Here is a 20,177-nt window from a genome sequence, read left to right as displayed (position 1 = left end):
ATCTTCTAAACATGCATCAATTTAATTCAATGTATTATATGTTTCTGATGGCCTTAATTAATTTATGATCTACTTATTCTGATCATTAATATGTCTAAGACGGTTTTTTCTATATTTTTTATTTTCTTGATTTTTTTGGAAACATAATTTTGGCACACAATTAGGAACGGTTTTGTTAAAAATGCTTCAATATGACGGTTTTGAATTAAATGACATCGCTTTTGTTTTTAGGAACGGTTTTAAAAATAGGAAGAGTTATTGTTAAAAATGCCTGTCAACTGAAACGACATCGTTTTGGTTATTCAGAACGGTTTATGGAGCGGATTTAAAAAAAAATCATTCCAAAGCTCATTCCAAAAATTGATATACATACAATATTTAACAAATTTTTTATTTCTCTTCTTCCTTTCTCTCCCTCACTCTCTTCCTCTCTCTCTTTCCTTGACCCCCCAACCCCTCGCCTCCCCTCGCCGTCGGCTGCCGTCAACTGCCGTCACTAATAGAGGTAAGTGATCGATTTTTTTCCCCCTATTTTTGTGATCCCCCCCAATTCTTTTTCATTTTTCCTCCCCCAGTTTTCTTCTTTTCCCCGAACTTTACCTCATTTTCCCTCTCCATGTTCTGAAAATATTTCATACATGTTTGACAAAAAAAAATTGAAAATATTTTCAAAATATATTTCTCAAAATATTTTTGAACATATTGTCAGAAAATATAACTGAATTTTTTTTGTAATTTTTAGAATCTTTTTTGTATTTTCTGTAAATTTACCAATTTTTAATCTTCTGAAAGTTTTAATACATTTATAAAATTTAAAAAAAATCGAAAAATTTATGCAATTTTAATTTTTCTTAATTTTCTGAAATTTTTTCAAAAAAATTGTAATTTTTATAAATATTTCTAATAATTTTCTGTATTTTTTTAAATTTTTTGGTAATTTTGATAATTTTCTGTAATTATTAAAAATTGTAATATTTTTTTATAATTTTAAAAGTATTTAATTTTTTCTAAAAAATTTAACTATTTTTTGCTCATTTTTCACATTTTTCATAATTTCCTATTTTTTAAAAAAAATTATGCAATTATTGTGTAATTTATTGTATAGTGTAATTATTTGTGAAATTTACTATATAATTCTGTAATTTATGCAACTTTTTGTGTGTATTGAATCATATTGCTTAAATTTTTTGTGAAATTTATTGTATAAATGTGCAATTTATTGTATAATTAAGCTAATTGATGTAATATTATTTTTTACATGACATTGGCCCAATATTTCCAATAAAATAATTTTACATCATAATGTAAATAATCACAAAAACTAGACCAATATTTCCAATAATAACATTATTGCATCATAATGTAAATAATCAAAAAAATTACACCAATGTTCCCAATAATAATAGTTTTACATCATAATGTAAGTAATCACAAAAAATTAGACCAATATTCCTAATTGTAACATTTTTACATCATAATGTAAATAATCACAAAAGTTAGACCAATATATAACCTCAATAATAATATTTTTATATCATAATATAAATAATCACAAATATTAGACCAATATATAATCCTAATAATAATATTTTTACATCACAATGTAAATAATCACAAAAATTAGACCATGGCATAATCTCAATAATAACATTTTGACATCATAATGTAAATAATCACAAAAATTAGACCAATATATAATCCAATAATAAAATTTTGACATCATAATGTAAATAATCATAAAAAATTAGACCAACATATAACCCCAATAATAACAGTTTTACATCACAATGTAAATAATCATAAAAATTAGACCACTATATAATCCCAATAATAACATTATTTAAATAATAATGTAAATAATCACACAAATTAGATCAATATTTCCAATAATAATATTTTTGCATCATAATGTAAATAATCACAAAAATTAGACCAAATTAATATCCCAATAATAATATTATTTAAATAATAATATAAATAATCACAAAAATTAGACCAATATGTATTCCCAATAATAATATTATTTACATAAAAATGTCAATAATCACAAAATTAGACCAATAGTCCTAATATAATATTATTTACAAAATAATGTCAACAATATCAATATTAATGTAATATTTCAAATTAAAATACAGTTACATAATCATTAGAAATAGAAAACAAATTGAGGACAATAGTTCAATAAATAATTATTTCAAAATATATAATTTTTTTGTAATTACGTATAAACATATCATACATTCCTTGTTTAGCCCATCAAGTAAATTTTGCCAATAGAACTAGTTAAGTTTATCCATCTTCATCTGTGAACAAAAGACAATGTTGATAAATAAGATGCTAACGGTTTTTTCCTTCTACAGAAGGCAGAGCTCGGTCGGCAACCCAAGCAGATGGAGTTATTTGAAAGGTGCTACGAGAAAAAAGAGGACTGCGGCTGAGGTGGTGGTGAGTAGATTATTAATATTATGTTTTTTTATAAAAATTCATTCTTGGTTAAAAGTACTAATAATTTATTTATTTTACAGGAGACATTCCAAAACCGCCTCCGACAAACCCTCGAGCCTCGAATCAGGACGATATGGACGTTGTTGACAAGGAGGGGTTAGATTAAGTTTTAAATTTTTTGTTTTATTTTTGTAATTAGATAATTTCATATTAATATAATATTTTCCTTATTTATTCATGTTTCATAATGTTTACTACATTTCATTATTTCATATTTATTTAATTAATTAAATTTATAAATATAATTAATTAAAATTTTATTAAATTAATTTAATTATATATTAAAATTTATTGAAATATATAAATTTATTTATTTATTATAATTTATGAAATATATGAATAAATTATAAAATATAAATAAATTAAAAGATTAGGAACGGTTTTAGTAATGGTAAAGAAATATTACAAATCTAACTAAATGACCGTTCCAAAAACCATTAGTAAACCAGCTTTAAACATGTTCCTAAACTTCATTGATCATTCCAAACACCATGCTAAAACTCTTTCAAATAAGTGTTCCTAAATAGTGGTTGACCGTTCCTAATACCAGTGTTATTTCACTTTTATGTATGTGTTTCAAATCAGAGAGACCGTTCCTAATAGCATTACTAAAACAGTTTTATATACGTGTTCCTAAATAAGACTAACTGTTCTTAAAACCGTTCCAATTAAAAAAAATTAATTTTTTTGACAAATTCAATATTATGAATGATTTTCATAGAGTGTTACAGTTCTCGTCCCAAATAGGAATGCCTTGCTCGAGCCATTCCTAAAATTTTGTAACGCCATTTGTAAGGTCGAATTTTCAACTGTTGCAAAATCGTTCCAAAAATGGCTCCAAATAAGTTTGGTATCCTGCAAACAGTTCCAAAGACAAAAAAACAGTTCCTAAACCCGTTCTAAATCCCGCCTTTTTTTAGTAGAGATTTAATTGTATGTTTAATCATATTTTTTGATTTTTCATGCTTGCCGTTCTGATCCACTCCCTACAGAACAAAATGAGCCAACTCAGAATGTGGGTGAGAAAATAAAAAGATCTCGACGCCACCAAGACAATTGTGGAAGATGACGATATTTTTAATATTTATATTTGATGTAACATCTATAACAATTGATTATAATTTTTAAATTAACAAATTTTTAACATTAATTATAATTAAAAAGCATATAAATGTTAGAATTAAATAATTTTAATATGTAATAATAATAATTAATATTTTTTAAAAATAAATATAAAAATTGAGTAGTGGATCGACCCCTTTTTCTTGGCATTGTCCATAACTTGTAATAGAATTGTTATGCTTTTTAAGAGAATAATATTTTTATTACAAATTTGTTTTTTGTAACATAAAAGTAAATAAGCCGAATAGAGAGAGTATCAGGAAGATTATACGCAGTAAATGAATTGGGATGAATAGCAATGTATCTTCTGTAATATTAAAAATGAGCACATTACCCCCTTACAAAAAAAAAATATAGCAATTTACCCCTCTGTACTTTTTAAAAATCATAAGGCTGTAAATTGTTGTATTTTAAAAAATATAGAGAAGTAAACCACAATTTATTTTTTCATAAGAGGGTAATTTGCACATTTGCAATATCAAAAAGCGGTTGCTTGCATTTTTCCCCAATGAATTGTGTTCTCTTGGATTCATATAATCCCCAACTTATAAGTGTGTACAAAAGGAGTCCTACTGCCACCCAAAGTTGGGAGACTACAAATATTATATGGGATAAGATTCATCCAGAAAGAGTGATCACAATCAAAACTTTGGGAGATTATAAAACTCAATCAAATATGGATGTATATCGAATACTAAGCATTGTGCGGGCGGCGAAGGAAACCGTTAAGCATATATATCCTAGCGATTGTTCTATTGCTAGATTAATTTGGGCACTCTCGAATCTGCCGTCGTAGCATCTGTTGGCGTTGATGGGGGGTCCTGCTGATTGGATTTCAGGTTGCTTTAAGCTACTGAATATGGTGGAGTAGTCGAGATTCCTTACGAATTGTTGGGCTATATGGTATAATAGGAATAAAATGGTTATGTAAACCAAATTGCAGGACCCATTATGCATGGTGCAAGGGGCGTTTGTGTGGCTCCATCAATATCAAGAGAAGAAGGCAATAAAATTTGTTGGGTTTTTTTATGGCCCATTGATCCACTAAGCAATAGCCTACAATGTCGGCACACTAGGCATGACCCACAATCTAACCCTAACTCGGTAACTTGACAGAACTTCCAATATATATATATTGTATGTCCCTAACCCTGATCATTTAGTTGCTTCTCCCTCATATCTCTTGCGCCACTAAAATGACTTTCTCTCCTCTCTCTCTCTATATCTAAAATCCTCCATGGATTTCCTTGTCTCTACTTCCTTCTTCTACCGTCTTTTGGAATGAAGCTTTCCAAAACTAATCCAATGGCTTTTAGGAAAGTTTCCTCAACTTCCATACACTGTCTCTTCTTGACCCCTGTATATACCTTCGTCTCTTTTCGGTTTAAGAACACAACATCTATATTCACTTCCAGAAGCTTTTGAATAAACACTATTACTGGGTCTTTGTGACTAAAGAAAACCGAAATCTTTGTGACATTACTACTGGGTCTCTGTGACCAAAGGAAACGAGGTCGTTGTGATCTGTTGAGTCGGTTGATAGTGAGGTAGCCGTGGCCTCAATCTTGTGTGGTTTAAAGTCTCTGTGACGATCTACAAGCATTTGTTGGCTGCTTTGGATCTGATTCTATCTGAGCCTACTGCTTCATTTCATTAATATAATCTGTTTATATTTCTGCATTTATATTCGATTTGTATTTTAAGGAGTTTTGTACTCCGTATTATTGTAATAGTTGATTAGAATCTTGAGGTTGCCACTCTATAGTGGTATCAGAGCCTCGTCTCTAAAATTTGGCTCCTGGTGGTGGTAACGTTTCTCAAATCCTCCTATTTTATTTTCGCAATTTTCTTTCAGTCGATATTACTGTTATTATTAGCTGTGGTAAATCCCCTTAAACTCCCACTTGGCCGGTCCCCTGAGGACATCGGGTATCTAGTCCGGACATAGGCTGGAAGTCTCGGCTGTATTGACACTTATTGCTATTATATCTTTGTGATATATATTTTTGCGATTCATTCGATTTTTGTGATATATATTTCTGCGATTGTTCGATCTTTGTGATATATATTTCTATGATTTGTTCAATTATTATATCTTTGTGATATCTATCTCTGCGATTTGGTCGCCTTCGGAATTCAAGCTATATTTAATTAATCCGCTGCAAAATTTTTTGCGATTTGTTCGCCTCAAATTTGTGTCTCTGTCATTTGTTGAAATTTGTGATTGGTGAGATTATTATTATCATAATTTGATTATTGTGTTTATTGAGATAATTGTAATTATTGTGATTATTGAGATATAAATCCAAGCATTATCATTACTGTGAATCATTCTGTGAATTTGGGCCATTCTTTGTGATAATTCTTGAAAACTTTTCTAAAGACATTTCCTACCCTTTGTTTTTTCATTTTCGTGAATTTTGTTTCTAAAGAATTGTGTCAAAAAAAATTCAGTGTTAAATTTTCTTTTTTGAAAATTCACATTTGTTAAAAATTATTTCCTAAAATCCTTCTTATATGGCCGGTTATATTCTCCAACTTTTCAATGAAAAAAGTGATTTTTCGATTTAGCAACAAAAAATGAAAGGAATTTAGATCCAACAAAAAGTTTTCAAGGTCATAGATGGCAAATATTCTGATAACATTTCTAAAGAAAAAATGTTGGAAAATGATGAGTATGCGTATTCTTCGATTATATTATATCTGTCTGATTTTGTGTTTAGAAAAGTTGGTAAACAAAATTCTGCAAGAGCTTTATGGGAAAAATTAGAAGAGCTTTACACTGAGACTTCCCTCTTGAGTAAACTGTTTTTGCTTGAGAAATTATTTAGATAGAAGCTTGATTTGTCCAAAGACATTGATGAGAATGAGACATAGCGAGCTACCAGTTTCGCCACCTTCCCCGATAAGTTCGTCATATATTTGATGTTGAATCTTGATTATGTGCTTAGTTTGTTTGAAATTATTATGATTTCATATAAATATTTTGTAGGTTTAGTCTCATATCCATAATATTAGTTGGTCAGCTTTCTTTCTACACACTTGTATGTTTAAGGCAACCTATGTTAAATTAAATATCATTGTAATTCTGTTGTTGATGTTTTATAAGGATATTTTCATTCCTATTCGATAGTTACACTTGCACAACTTTTCCTATAATTATTAGTATATATAAAGCATTGTATGTTTATGTGAAGATAATTATTATTTTTTACGTATGTTAAAGGAGAAGATTGTTCCTATTAAATTGGTCAAACAACTTTCTGTAATAATGTTTGTGTTTAAAAGTTTAAATAAACATCCGCTAAATTCTTCGGACTATGTATCTACTCTATAAATTATTTAGGGAAGTTCCATTCTTATGACATGATAACTTTCTCATTGAAGATAATAAATTTACATGTCAAATATATTGTATTTCTTTTAGTATTGCAAATAGTAGATGATGTCATGTTTTTTCCTTTATTCGCGGTTATAAACGCATGTATCTTGTTAGCTCTCAGAGTGAAAATCAAAGAGTCATTTTGGAAAATTAAGTAGGTTTAGGTATCTAGTATTACAGATAGAATTAATGTGTTTGTGTGTTGGGAACAATTTGTCAATGAATAGCAAACTAGACATGGTGACATGATATAAAACTTTGGAATACTATATGTTGGTATTCCAAAATTCTTTAGTTTTTTTGGGTGCTTGATCATGTATTCTAACACTATTGATTGTTTTGATATATCTAGTTTTAGTTAGACCATTTGTTTGATTTAAGCATTGAGATAACGTTGTCAGGAAAAAAGAAGATTAAGGAACCTAGGTTCAAATGGCTCAAGAAGAAGTTTGATGTTGGGTTTGATCAAAATGATGGGTTGATCGAGAGCAAAGATGAAGCTGTTGGCAGCCATGACTGTGAACTGAAGGAAAACGAAAATGTAATTGAGGCAAGTTGTCAACAACGAAGGTAACATGGATAACTGATTATAACTTTGTAATAAGTTTCTTATGTGGATTATTTTTCTTAAATTTATCTTCTTTGTTCAAAAACAATAATTTCTTTAACTTTGTTATGTTCCAAATTCGAGTCACATTCAACAACTTCTCATTTATTGGTGTTTCTTAATTTTGTCTTTGAATTATTCACACAAGATGGAAAATTGCAGTATGAGTCTAATCCTCATTGTGATGTATTTTGTATTATGATAGAGATACAAAAATAGGTGAAGAGAAAAAAATTTCCCAACAGATGGAGCCCCAAAAAGTTGGTGATGATTATGTCAAACTGCGAACGAGAAAATGGTGAATGTAAGAATTTGATGGTGGTTCATGATAATGTCAAGAGTAGCGATATTGTTGGAGAGGAAGGAACACACACAACACAGATCACGTCCGATCATTTTCAACCAAATGACTCCACAGATGTGTAAGAATGTCCTTTCCTTTGAACTCAAAACTGAAAAATGTTGTGTTTTCAATTGTAATATTGTTCATTTTGTTACCTATCTTAAAATTCCATATTGCTTATTTGCTGATTTATGAAGGCTTGTGTTAAGTGATAAAGATCAATATCAAGAGGAGATGATGGTGATTATTGATAGTCTAAAAAATAGAGGTGTTGTTGGAGATGATGGCACAGACTTAGCTCAGAACGTGTGTGATCACATTCAACCGAATGACTCAACAAATGTGTAAGAATGCCTTTCCCTTTGAACTCAGAATAGAAAAAGGTTTGAACTGATTTCATACATAATATAACCTTATGTTGCTGGCGATCTTTTATTCAAGTAAATCTTTATAAACTATATTTAAACACGGAAGATGATTGTGACCATGTCCTTGGTCTTGTGTTGTTAGCGGTGAAAGTGATTTGGAATCGAAGAAGGTGGATGATATAGGTGGATTGATGGGGTCTTCAGCTGAGGCTACAAATTTGAAGAGTGCGATTGAAGTCGTGCTGATAAATCAAGGACTTGATATATCTAATAAGAAGGATATACCGACAGATCATGATGAAGCAATGATTGATGCGTGAGTTCTCTTTTATCTTTGCTAAAGATGCTAAAGGTTCAATGTCTCTCCAATATCATAAGATTTTAAGTGTGTGGTCTTTCAATATTCTTGAGTCAATGATGAGCAAATGTAGAGTACAGAAAGCCTGATATATAAGTTTGCAGATTTTTTTGTCAAGCACAAATTTCACTAGAGTAAAATTTGTCGTCATCTCTTTTTCTACTTTCAGTGTTGTCATTTGATTGTAGCTTTTATCATTGCAGTGATTTTAACATTGTACATGACACACTTCCCATGGATACTCAGTCCAAGTCCAAGAAGAAGACTTTGGAGAAAAAGAAAATATCTAAAAGTAAAATAAATAAATCAGAAGTAAAAGTGGAAGGTAGTTATGGTACAAGCATATGCAATATAGTTCAGAATGAAGGGAAGGTAGTTATGTATGAGCTAAATGAGGAAAAGGCGGTCGGGTACAAGCAGGATGATGAAGCACAGTCTTTACCGAATGGGTTGATTATTGAAGAATTGGCTAAGAGAGATCCTAAAGGAAAATTAACTCTACGTGGGAGAAAGGTACGTTCATGTCAGCATAATCTCTCGTACATTAGCTTTTTGTATTTTTGCTTGTTAATGTTCAAAGATTTTGTTTGTAATTATATTTGCTTGGACTTTAAGTCAGAATTCATTTCACTGCGATGTTGAAGGAAAGTGGAGTAGTATTTGAAAGTAGCGCTGGCAAAAATCCTTGCAAATTTCGCCTAGGTATAATTTTTGCGATGAATGAATCTATCATGTTTCTTGACATAGTGTATTGGTGATGTGTTACCTTTGCTTTCATTAATGATTTGTAACCTTTTGTCTTTTGTTGAATTAGGTGATGAAGAAGTAAAGGATGGTTTTAATATGGGCATTGATGGTATGAATGCAGAATCTTCGTATCTAGTATTAACTACATAAATCACATTTCTTCACTTTTATTATTGTCAGTGAAACAAGATAATTACTAATATATTTACACATAATTAAGGTATGCGTCTTGGTGATAAGAGGAGACTTATAATCCCTCCATCTCTAGGGTATGTTTTTACTACTTGAAACTATAAAGAAGTCTTGATTTGTAAATTGCTTTATTCACATTTGCTACATGTGTTTAATATGGTGTAGTTTTGGAGAACAAGGATTTGGTACAAGTGTACCTCCAAACTCATGGCTGGTGTATGAGGTTGAATTGGATGGCATGCAACGTTAACCTGACATGCCCATTGTTCTCTCAAATAGAAGGATCGGGCGTTTTTGAAGTGAAGTTCAACTTAAGGCGTTATATTTCAATCCAACTTGGACTTTGAAGTAGTAGTATTGCTTTTGTCTTTTTCTTAGTATGAACATTTGATTGAGAAGTCTGCAATTATAATCTCAACACTCCAAATTATGCAAACTTCTCAATACTCCAAATTTCCAAATTATGCAGACTTGTCAATCAAATGTTCATACTAAGAAAAAGACAAAAGCAATAATACTACTTCAAAGTCCAAGTTGGATTGAAATATAACGCCTTAAGTTGAACTTCACTTCAAAAACGCCCAATCCTTCTATTTGAGAGAACAATGGGCATGTCAGGTTAACGTTGCATGCCATCCAATTCAACCTCATACACCAGCCATGATTTGGAGGTACACTTGTACCAAATCCTTGTTCTCCAAAACTACACAATATTAAACACAAGTAACAAATGTGAATAAAGCAATTTACAAATCAGGAGTTCTTTATAGATTCAAATAGTAAAACCATACCCTAGAGATGGAGGGATTATAAGTCTCCTCTTATCACCAAGACGCATACCTTAATTATGTGTAAATATAATTATCTTGTTTCACTAACAATAATAAAAGTGAAGAAATGTGATTTATGTAGTTAATACGAGATACGAAGGTTCCACATTCATACCATCAATGCCCATATTAAAACCATCCATTACTTCTTCATCACCTAATTCAACAAAAGACAAAAGGTTACAAATCATTAATGAAAGCAAAGGTAACACATCACCAATACACTACGTCAAGAAACATGATAGGATTCATTCGTTGCAAAAATTATACCTAGGCGAAATTTGCAAGGATTTTTGCCACCGCTACTTTCAAATACTACTCCACTTTCCTTCAACATCGCAGTGAAATGAATTCTAACCTAAAGTCCAAGCAAATATAATTACAAACAAAATCTTTGAACATTAACAAGCAAAAATACAAAAAGCTAATCCTACGAGATATTATGCTGACATGAACGTACCTTTCTCCCAAGTAGAGCTAATTTTCCTTTAGGATCTCTCTTAGCCAATTCTTCAATAATCAACCCATTCATTAAAGACTGTGCTTCATCACCCTGCTTGTACCCGACCGCCTTTTCCTCATTTGGCTCATACACAACTACCTTCCCTTCATTCTGAACCATATTGCATATGCTTGTACCAGAACTACCTTCTACTTTTACTTCTGATTTATTTATTTTACTTTTAGATATTTTCTTTTTCTCCAAAGTCCTCTTTTTGGACCTGGACTGAGTATCCATGGGAAGTGTGTCATGTACAATGTTAAAATCACTGCAATGATAAAAGCTACAATCAAATGACAGCACAGAAAGTAGAAAAAGAGATGAAAACAAATTTTACTCTAGTGAAATTTGTGCTTGACAAAAAAATCTACAAACTCATATATCAGGCTTTCTGTACTCTACATTTACTCATCATTAACTCAAGAATATTCAAAGACCACACACTTAAAATCTTATGATATTAGAGAGACATTGAACCTTTAGCATCTCTAGCAAAGATAAAAGAAAACTCATGCATCAATCGTTGCTTCATCATGATCTGTCGGTATATCCTTCTTATTAGATATATCAAGTCCTTGATTTATCATCACGACTTCAATCGCACTCTTCAAATTTGCAGCCTCAGCTGAAGACCCCATCAATCCACCTATATCATCCACCTTTTTCGATTCCAAATCACTTTCACAGCTAACAACACAAGACCAAGGACATGGTCACAATCATCTTCCGTGTTTAAATATAGTTTATAAAGATTTACTTGAATAAAAGATCGCCAGCAACATAATGTTATATTATGTATGAAATCAATTCAAACCTTTTTCTATTTTGAGTTCAAAGGGGCAGGCATTCTTACATATTTGTTGAGTCATTCGGTTAAATGTGATCACACGCGTTCTGAGCTGAGTGTGTGCCATCATCTCCAACAACACCTCTATTTTTTAGACTATCAATAATCACCATCATCTCCTCTTGAGATTGATCTTTATCACTTAACACAAGTCTTCATAAAATCAGCAAATAAACAATATGAAATTTTAAGATAGGTAACAAAATGAACAATATTACAATTGAAAACACAACATTTTTCAGTTTTGAGTTCAAAGGAAAGGACATTCTTACGCATCTGTGGAGTCATTTGGTTGAAAATAATCGGACGTGATCTGCGTTGTGTGTGTTCCTTCCTCTCCAACAATATCGCTACTCTTGACATTATCATGAACCACCATCAAATCCTCACATTCACCATTTTCTCGTTCGCAGTTTGGCATAATCATCACCAACTTTTTGGGGTTCCATCTGTTGGGAAATTTCTTTCTCTTCACCTATTTTTGTATCTCTATCATAATACAAAATACATCACAATGAGGATTAGACTCATACTGCAACTTTCCATCTTGAGTGAATAATTCAAAGAGAAAATTAAGAAACACCAATAAATAAGAAGTTGTTGAAAACGTGACTCGAAATGGAACATAACAAAGTTAAAGAAATTATTGTTTTTGAACAATGAAGATAAATTTAAGAAAAATAATCCACATAAGTAACTTATTACAAAGTTATAATCAGTTATCCATGTTACCTTCGTTGTTGACAACTTGCCTCAATTACATCTTCGTTTTCCTTCAGTTCACAGTCATGGCTGCCAACAGCTTCATCTTTGCTCTCGATCAACCCATCATTTTGATCAAACTCAATATCAAACTTCTTCTTGAGCCGTTTGAACCTAGGTTCCTTAGTCTTCTTTTTTCCTGACAACATTATCTCAATGCTGAAATCAAACAAATGGTCTAACTAAAACTAGATATACCAAAACAATCAATAGTGTTAGCATACATGATCAAACACCCAAAAAAACTAAAGAATTTTGGAATACCAACATATAGTATTCCAAAGTTTTATATCATGTCACCATGTCTAGTTTGCTTTTCATTGACAAATTGTTCCCAACACACAAACACATTAATTCTATCTGTAATACTAGATACCTAAACCTACTTAATTTTTCAAAATGACTCTTTGATTTTCACTCTGAGAGCTAACAAGATACATGCGTTTATAACCGCGAATAAAGGAAAAAACATGACATCAAAGAAATACAATATATTTGACATGTAAATTTATTTATCCAAACTAAATTTATTATCTTCAATGAGAAAGTTACCATGTCATAAGAATGGAACTTCCCTAAATAATTTATAGAGTAGCTACATAGTCCGAAGAATTTAGCGGATGTTTATTTAAACTTTTAAACACAAACATTATTACAGAAAGTTGTTTGACCAATTTAATAGGAACAATCTTCTCCTTTAACATACGTAAAAAATAATAATTATCTTGACATAAACATACAATGCTTTATATATACTAATAATTATAGGGAAAGTTGTGTAAGTGTAACTATCGCATAGGAATGAAAATATTCTTATAAAACATCAACAACAGAATTACAATCATATTTAATTTAACATAGGTTGCCTTAAACATACAAGTGTGTAAAAAGAAAGCTGACCAACTAATATTATGGATATGAGACTAAACCTACAAAATATTTATACAAAATCATAATAATTTTAAACAAACTAAGCACATAATCAAGATTCAACATCAAATATATGACGAACTTATCGGGGAAGGTGGCGAAACTGGTAGCTCGCTATGTCTCATTTTCATCAATGTCTCCAACTCCAAACGGCATGACTCAACTTTACATGGTACCAAAGCACACAGGATAATTGGTCTCCTCTTCCTCCCAACACTACATTGGACAATGGTCTTTTCCGTCGCATTGCCAATCCCCAAAGACGCCTAAAAGACAATAAGTATTCAACATGATATCAAGTTAATCACACACGACAATCAAACAAATATAAGAAAGAACAGTTCAATTTTGTTCTAAATAGTATTGAATATGATATCAAGTTCTATCACACACAAAAATCAAACAAATAGAATAAAAGATGGTTCAATTTTGTTATAAACAATATTCAATATGACATCAACTTTAACAAACACAAGAATCAAACAAATATAACAAGGAATGAATTCAATTTTGGTCTTAATACTGTTCAATATGTTATCAAGTGCTATCATATCATACACGAGAATAAAACAAATATAACAAAGACTATTTTAGATTTGTTCGAAGCAGTTTTGAATGATATCATGCTCTATCACACACAACAATCAAAAAAATATAACAAAGAACAGTTCAATTTTGTTTTAAGCGGGATGTGATGGATCTTACTTGAGTAATTCGAAATCTTTTACCATTTGCGTTAGAAAGGACACGTTGCCCAGGCTTCACCTCAACTCCTTCACAGAGATATATAAAGTCAAACAAACAAACAAATAAATATTTATGAATTTCTGAATCGGGAAAGAAATCTATGTAAATTTAGTCTTGAATCTTCTCATGCATAACTCAAAACGGGAGTGTTTGTTTCGCTGATTGTTTGGAAAAGTGAAGAAAATTCAGACGACCAGTGAATCAAACAAACAAAGAGATATAAAGTCAGACAAACAAAGATATATATATTCATAGGTTTCTCTAACGGGAAAGCAAGGGATGTTATTCATTCTTCAAGCTTCTTACACAAAACTGAAAATTGGAACAGTCCAACACAAACACTCAAAAGTCGAGAAAATCCACACAACAGTGGAACAAATACACAAAGACATCTTCTTTCTTCAGTAATTTTACATTGAAACATTTTCACTAACTAATGACTACAACAGTAACTCTTTTCTTTGAACAGTGAGATAACACACAAAGACATCTTCTTTCTCCAATATTTATTTTTTTAACTCATGTTAAAATTGAAACTTATTCTCTAACGACTGATGAAACTCTTATCTTCAACCATTAGTATCATTGTAATAACCCGGATCGAAAGTCCTAATGCGAAGAATTAAAAATACAAAATGAAAAGAAAGAGATAAGCAACTGAATATGACATACCTCAAAAAGCCATAGTAAATTGATGTGAAGTTGGAACTGCTGATCTTACTCTTAGCCCTGTTGGCCAAAATGAGTTGAGAATGTCTGAACGAAGACAGAAACTCTCAGAACAAAAAACCTTCAAAGTGGGTATGCATGTCTGTGAAAAAGGAAAGGGAAGATGGGTATGATCTTGAATTCCTTCCTTGGTGCAGAGTTGTCTCTTCGTATCTCTCGCTTAAAACTCTTAAATGGAACTTGGAAGCAAGCGCGGGAGAGGGAGACCATCGGTATCTCTAAAAATTCTTACCGCATCTAAATTGAGTAAAATCAAATTAAAAACAAAGCAAAGTATATATTATTTCTATTTTTAAAAGTTTTTATCCAAATTAAATTTAGTAGAACTAAATTAATAATATGACAAGTGTATCTTATTCATATTTTAATTTTTTTTATTCCAGTTAATTTAGTATAACTAAACTAATCAGATACAAATATGATACATTTACCATATAATTAATTAATTTTCTTAAATTATACATCCATCTTCTATATATATTATATTGCCATATAATATGACTTAAGACATTCCAATATACTATAGTTACTGCTGCCAACTTTTGTTGTTGTGACGTAAAACGTCTCATCCTAATCATTAACTTTTGCATCAATTACATTTCTCTTTTGTAAATCGAGTGTTTTTTTTACCTTTGAAGGGTCACTTTATTCCACAATAATAAGTTAACAAAAGACTCAAAATGGGAGTTTAACATTATGAGTAATTGTGATCTCATTTTATTTCTATTTGAAAAAATAAGATGAAATAAGTTTTCTTGCTATAAGATTTTTCATATTCCTTTTGATTGAGCATAAAATAAATATAATGATAATAGTTTTTTTCTCTTGGATTTATTTGAAGATAAATTTGAAGTAAAGAACGAAAATATTAATTGTAATAGTCTGAGTTAAAGGTTCACAGATAAGTAAACTCAATAATCTTATTTATCATCAATTTAACGGTTCATATTAGTTTATCTAAATCAACGTTCAGGATTTAATATGATGAATGGTCCAATACATTATTTTAGTATTTATTACTAGTTTTTTATCTCAAGTGGGAATAAAAGAAAATTTTAGTGTGAGATAGTAAGAAAAAAATTATGAAAAGAATTAATTATAATTATAAATTATAATAAATGTGAAAAAGTGAAAGCGAGAGAAAAATGTGGAATAGTGGGTGGTTAAGAGAAACAAAAAAAATATAATGTGAAATTATTAAAAAATATTGAAATTACTAATTTGATCAAATTTTTTAAAGAAAAAAATAAAATGAATGATAAATTTTCATATTTAAAAGTTGGTACGACAAAAAAATTTCTTTTATAATAATATACATAGATAGATATTTAGTATATATGAATCTTTTATATAATAAATAAATAAATATTATTTATTATATCGATATAGATATAGATAAATATTATGATTGTAATATATATATAGGAAAAAAAATGTAATTTAGCCCCCTGTGATATTGTAAATGTGCAAATTATCCCCTATGAAAAAAAATTAGTAATTTATATCCATGGGCTTTTTAAAATGCAGCAATTTACCCTTTTATATTTTTTAAAATGAAGCAATTCACCTCCCTAGACATGGGGTAAATTGTTTCATTTTAAAATATATCAAGGGATAAATTGCTATTTATTTTTTATAAAAAAGTGATTTACTCATTTACAACCTTATAAGGGAGTAAATTGCATTAAACTCTATATATATAGCTACCTCCAGAATCCTTCCCCAGCCCACCTGCCACCACAACCCTCTCCCAGCTCCCGTCCGCCTGCCGCTGCAAAGATTTTTCATGAGCCAGAAAATCAAGTTGATTTGATGTTGGTGTAAGCATGTCGACAACCAAAGGAACAAGCATTCCTAACCTTGCAAATGCGTCGTCTCCTATACTTAGCTCTCGATCAACCCTGGAATCAAATGACAACATTGAAACAGAAAAAGACTTGGTTAATAAGAGACCTTATATATTAGTAGGGTGAATATCAATTTATTTTTTTATGATATTAAAAATGAATAAATTATCTTTTTATAAAAAATAAATAGTATTTTTTTTATGCTTTAAAAAATAAAGTAATTTATTATTTTAGGTAAGGAGATAAATTGTTTCATTTTTTAAAATATAGGTGGATAAATTGCTATATTTTGAAAAATACAAGAGAATAAATTGCTATTTTATTTTTCATAAGGGGGTTATTTGCCAATTTTCCATAACAAAGGTAGGTAGATTACAATTTATCCTATATTAATTTGCAGATTTTTTCTATCAAGCACAAATTTCGATTTTGGGGAAAACTTGGATCAAAGAACTCAAAAATCCAAAATCCATAGAAGAACAACCTTTTACTGGCATCACTTTTATTTTTAAAATTTTAAAATTTATTAATTACTTTTAACTATCTTTTGATTGTTATTTTTTTTCAAACATGCATTTTTTATTTCTCCAACGTTATTTATTATCTTTTGTTTGTCAATAATTTTTTATAAATCAAAATATTTTATGTTAACTTATTATCTTAATATATATTTTTAAGGTACTCTTTTACTCTATAAAAAAAAATAAAACAATTTATATCATATTCAATTTTAATATATTTTATTAATTAAGCACGTATATAGAATGTGCCACACTTATTAATTTTTATAAATGAAGAGCATATATTCCATTTCTTTTCTACTTATTATTTTTTGTTTACACGTTTTCTCATCAATTTTCCACTTGTTTCTCTCATCTCTTCACTTTCCACATCATTTTCTTCCTTCAATAGCTTTTCACAACCCCTCTTAATCTTCGTAGTCATACATTTGAGTGTTCCACACCCACTAAAACACTAACCAGTGCATGCGCGCTGCCTCAAATGCCCAGAATCTGGAGCTACTGTAGATCATATTCAAACTTGTTGTCTCCAAGAATTTGAAGTTTGCAGTTCAATGCTCCTGCAGAACAATGTTGATGGGGAATGCCCTAAAATTTGGTAAAAGAACAATAAAATGGATCAGGACCCGTGCTTTTGGTATTGGGTTGGGTTGTGGGAAAACTAACCCAGCTTTATAACCCGAAAATAGAACCCAGCCACCGCACGAAGCAAAGCCATTCGATCAGGAGTACGGATGCGCCAGATTATGACACGTGTCCCAAACAACAGTGTATATTTGGGTCCTATAAATACCCCGATACACATCATCTGAAGTAATCAATGCTTTGTTATTTTCGACCTTACTCTTCTTCGGTCTCATATTTCTATCTCGACCAAACTGACTTGAGCATCGAAAGATTTTAGTCGGAGACGAACCCAACAAGCTTGACATTAATTGTTTTATCCTCATGACCCAATACCGATATAGGGAGACTACGTGGCTTATATTGGATTGTCCAACAAGGTTGCATATTTTGAGCTAGATCAGTTGGCGCCGTTTGTGGAAAATTGAGGATCGCCATCTTGGAAAATGGAAGGAACTTCGAGAGCAAATATGCATACATTAGAAGATACGCTTAGGCAAATGGAACCAATGGTACAGTTAACTAGGGAGGAGCTGCAAAAGTTGATGGAAGAAGCGGGGAGGATCGTGGCGTATGAAAGGAGAACAACCACCCCATTGGAAAAGGAAACAGCTAAGACGCAATTATTTAGAGATAGGGATATCGAAAGAACCATGGAAAATGCGAGCAGCAGGGAGCCTGAAAAAGGTCGCGAACCAGCGTCTTGGAAAGTGGGGTCTAGCAGCAGGGAGAGAGTTAAGAGAAGAGAACTAACTATCTCTCGAATTGAGGTAGATAGTGTGGGAAGGCAAATCGAATTGTTAGGGAAGCAAATTGATGAATTAAAGAAGAGGGGTGAATTGGTGGCTCATAATAGAAATTCAACTTTCAATAACAAGATACTGATGCAAGTGGTGAATTCCAACTTCAGAATGCCCGACATACCCAAATACGCGGGACAAAAGATCCTTAAGAACATGTTGCGATGAACTTGTATGGACAATCCAGTCCATTTATGGATAGACTGTTGACTCTTGCAGGTAAAGCGCAGGAATGGTTCACAAGTCTATGCAGCAATAGCATTAAGTCCTATGAACAATTGTTGCAAAAGTTCACCTTCCACTTCGCCAGCAAAAGGAAGCAAAAACGGACTGCCACATACTTGTTCACGATAAAGCAAAAAGAGAAGATGAGTAGCTGAAAAGTTTCAAGGACGATTCAATAATGAGACGTTGGAGGTGCAGGACCTTAGGATTGACATGATGGTAAGCATATTGATACACTGATTGAAGAAAAGGTCCTTAGCTTCCCCACTAGCTCGAGACCCACCCGCAGGCGAAAAAGTACATTGATGAGGAAGAAATGAATGCAATGAGAGATGGAGAATGGCGCAGTAGGGATCGTGATAGAAATCGGGATTGGATAAGCGGACAAGGTTTGATAAAGGGAGAGAACCACTCTATCAGGCCAAGTATCAATGAAAGCTTTGATGATGGTCAAAAGTTCTGATCTGCTGAAATGGCCTCGACACACCAGGTTTACATCGGCCAAGAAATACTCTAACAAATACTGTAGGTTTCATAGGGAAAAGGGGCACGACATGGAAGATTGCTTTAAGTTGAAAGATGAAATTGAGAGGTTGGTAAGGTAAGGATATTTCAGGGATCGGATACTCGGTGAATACAGAAAAGATGCAAACGAGGCTGAGAGGAGGAGAAGTAGATCAAGAAATAGAGACAGGTTTGCGAACAAAGAACGGGAAGAGAGAAGCATAATATATCGAGAAAATGCGCCTGTAAAGGGTTTTATTCGCACGATAGCTGGAGGACCAGTTGGAGGGGATACTGGAAGAATGAGGAAACGACATGAAAGAGAGGGCAGATCAAGTAGGAAGAGTGAGTTCGTGATGAACACAGAGCGAGAATAGAAAATCATCTTCGGAAGTAAGGATTTGGAAACTGAGATGGGGTCGCAAAATGACCGCATTGTGATATAGATGGACATAGCTAACTTCATAGTCCACAAAGTACTGGTAGATAATGGAAGTTCAGAAAATATCATCTTTAGTCACGTGTTAAGAAAGATGGGGCTGGATAATGCTAAGTTAGAGCCAGTGCAGACACCCTTAGTAGGATTTAGGGGTAGTGAAGTAACATCGCAGGGCACTATCGGGCTCCCAGTTTCTATTAGGGATGAACCAAGACGAAGAACCCTGATGGTATAATTTCTTGT

General features: G+C 31.5%; 2 long non-coding RNA genes across 2 annotated transcripts; one reads left to right on the top strand and one right to left on the bottom strand.

The window, feature by feature from the left end:
* Window positions 1-378: 378 nt before the first annotated feature.
* Window positions 379-2,627, top strand: LOC105160140 (uncharacterized). Its single transcript, XR_847692.3, has 3 exons — window positions 379-505; window positions 2,364-2,448; window positions 2,529-2,627. It is a non-coding gene; the product is annotated as an uncharacterized LOC105160140 (long non-coding RNA).
* An 8,878-nt stretch (window positions 2,628-11,505) lies between these two features.
* LOC148788413 (uncharacterized) lies at window positions 11,506-13,759 on the bottom strand. The gene is made up of 4 exons (XR_016065383.1): window positions 13,581-13,759; window positions 12,539-12,707; window positions 11,813-11,959; window positions 11,506-11,646 (listed from the first exon to the last, which is right to left on the bottom strand). It is a non-coding gene; the product is annotated as an uncharacterized LOC148788413 (long non-coding RNA).
* Window positions 13,760-20,177: the final 6,418 nt, after the last annotated feature.

This window comes from Sesamum indicum, linkage group LG4 (genome assembly GCF_026168435.1).
Source record: "Sesamum indicum cultivar Baizhima isolate 11 linkage group LG4, ASM2616843v1, whole genome shotgun sequence".
Classification (NCBI taxonomy): Eukaryota; Viridiplantae; Streptophyta; class Magnoliopsida; order Lamiales; family Pedaliaceae; genus Sesamum; species Sesamum indicum.
Note: the sequence above shows the minus strand (reverse complement) of the source record. Positions and strands in the feature narration are given on the sequence as shown.